Genomic DNA, 3,040 nt, shown 5'->3' with positions numbered 1-3,040 from the left:
CAGATCTCAGGATACTCACCATCCTTCGCGATGTCCCCCGGCGTTCTGGTCCTGCAGGACCTGGCGTCTGTGCATGCGCGCCAGACAGCATTACGTCACACGAATGCGCACAGGGCCGGGAGGCCTGGGAAATTTAAAAACTCCCTGCTCTCGGCTAGTATGAGTAGCCGAGAACACGGAGTTGTCACTGGGAGCCGCTGTATGTGGTCCCCAGTCACATGATCGCTGTTATCCAATGGATAACAGTGATCATGTAAAAAAATTTTAAAAAAGAAAAAAAGTTTGTTTCATCTTTCCTCATGGATCATATCTGTGAGGGCAGATGAAATTACGTCCATAAGGCCCCCGGCTTTATCTGCGGACTTTATCTGGCTTCTGTGCACACGAATGGGTATGTTACTAAACACAAGACAAATACTGGTATCCATTTTGGGGTGCAAATCCTCATTTTCATGTGCACTGTAGAAAAAAAAATGTATTTTAAAATGACATATTTTCAAAATTATGAAATTTCATTTTTTCCCCTCAAAATTGTATTAACTTCTGAAAAGAAACTGTGGGATCAAAATACTCATGACACCCATGACAGTGAATATATTAAGATGTGTATTTTTTTAAAATAGGGTCATTTGTGGGGGTGTCTATAATTCTGACACTTATGAGCCTTTGCAATCTTGGCTTGGTGTAGGAAAACAAAGTATTCCTCAAAATGTTAATTAATGTTAAATTTGTACATCTGCTAAATCGCGTGTGTAAAAAAAAAAAAAAAAAAGAGAGAAAAAAAAGGTTTTCAAATGTGAGTCCAGAATAGAGTAAACGGATGGAAATATATATCTTATCAAACATGTGTACGGTATGTTTGCATATGTTTGAGACATTGCAATTGAAAATAAGAAAAAATTACAACTTTTTTTTCCAATTTTGGCGCTTTAAATAAATTATACACAAATTCTGTCGGTCTAATTTCTAAATAAAGTACAACACGTGGCGAAAAAACAATGTCAGAATCACCTGGATATGCAAAAGCTTTACAGAGTAATAATAATTTATGTTAAAGTGACACATGTCAGATTTCCAAAATTTGGTCTGGTCATTAAGGCGCAAACTGGCTTGGTCACTAAGGGGTTAATAGATTACACAAAGTCCTTGAATAGAAGGGTTGTACCAGTAATATATATGGCCTTAAAGCAACCTTCCGGTCCTGAAACAAAATTTTTCTTGGTACCAGACGCCGGCGTTCATTTTACCTGCTGCTCTTCTTTTCCAGCTTCTTGCTACAAATTCACCAATTGATGGGCCCTTTTTAGTTCTCGGAGATGGTCACATAGGTTCCCTAACTATCTGATGCACATGGTGTAGTGTCGGTGCATAGGTACTCTGAGGCGCTCCACATTGCTTTGATTGGGCAGCAATGCTTACATGAGAAATCTGCAACCGTGGTGGTGTGCACGGAGTAGTGACAGGAGCTGTACCAGCATCTTGAAAGACTGAAGGGGGGCTAGGAACTATTAGATCCAGGGGAGAAAGCTGTGAAAGGAGAGCCGCAGGTTATATTACTTCCCTCTCCGGTGCCTTTTGAAAAGTCAAACAGTTTTGTAGTTTATAGTTTTTATAGCTGTTCCCTGGTTACCAGATAACATCCATTTAATAGGGCTAATGCCACGGGAAGTTAGGTGACTGCTGTGGTGTCGCTGCTCATTCTATCGGCGTTGGTACTCTCATTCTGAACACCGTGATGCCAGCAATTCGGGAACGCGGATGAAGAGCAGGGTAGTGTGATAGAAGTGCAGCGCTCCCATTGATTTCAATGGTAGTGAAGCCTCCCCTGCACGCTGATGACAATGTCCTGCTGCACTGACATCCACAGAATAGATCATCAGTTGAAAGAAGGCCAGAATACCCCTTTAATCAAGAATTAAGATACAGAGGTTGGGCTGCCTAGCATTCTATCCAGGTGCTGGGAATAGGATCAATGCTATCCTGTGTACTTGGGAAAACCTTTCTTAGGCCTCATGCAGATTTTTTATGCGGATTTCCGCAGCGGATGCACTGCGAGTCATTAAATTGATTTTTTTATTGCTTGCAGGAGATCGCGGATTGCGTTTTTTTTCCCACGCAGATGCCCTTCGGATCATCCGTGTGGAACAAATCCGCAGCCCCACCTCCCAGCCTTTCCGCCACCTCCCGAATAGATTATAACCTTTAAATCTGCAAATGTATTTGTGGATGCACTGCGGATCGTAAGCTCCCATAGAGATGAATGGAGCCACATCCGCGGTAAAATGGAGCATGCTGCGATTTATTATCCCCAAATCAAATTGAAAATCCGCTGATGTTAAATGAAGTGCAGATGCCCAATGCTTCCCTATGGGCGGCTTGATTTGCAGATCTCACACACAGATGCCACGCGTAGATTCAGCAAATCAAATCCACCCGTGGACATTGGGCCTTAGGTTTAAAAATAAAAATTGAATCTACTTGCTGTTGATGGGATCAGAGCTGTTCTGGCAATGTATACACGGCTCTGTCAGAGCTGGGTTATTACAGACTATTGCAGGATATTTCTCTGTCAATGACCTGCATGTTTCATTTGCATTTCCTGTCTTTATCCAAAAAATCTTTTTTTTTTTCTTCTAGTTTTATGTTCGTTAATCTTGTCCAATGTCTGATGAAATAGTATTTTAATTTATTTCAGTTTCTCACTTTTTGAGATGTTTGCTTTCAGTGATTTAAAGCATTTATGTTTACATCTAGATCTACACCTGATCATGTCCAAGCGTTGTCCAGCTTTGGTACAACCCATGAAGTTTGACATGTTCAAGGCAAGTTTTTCAGCCATTGCAATGTAACAAATTTCCACACTCACTGATGGCAAGCAGAGATCTGCAAAATAGAATTAAAATGGAGCAATTAAAGCAGAAGGGATGTTAGAAAGCTGCAAAGCTATTTTACTATTGTACATTCATGAGTATTGGAGAGATACTTGCAGAGGCATGATTCTGGGTGGGGAGACCTCTGAGCGCCTGCCCGCCAGGTGATT

The sequence above is a fragment of the Eleutherodactylus coqui genome, unplaced genomic scaffold (genome assembly GCF_035609145.1).
Source record: "Eleutherodactylus coqui strain aEleCoq1 unplaced genomic scaffold, aEleCoq1.hap1 HAP1_SCAFFOLD_19, whole genome shotgun sequence".
Classification (NCBI taxonomy): Eukaryota; Metazoa; Chordata; class Amphibia; order Anura; family Eleutherodactylidae; genus Eleutherodactylus; species Eleutherodactylus coqui.
Note: the sequence above shows the minus strand (reverse complement) of the source record.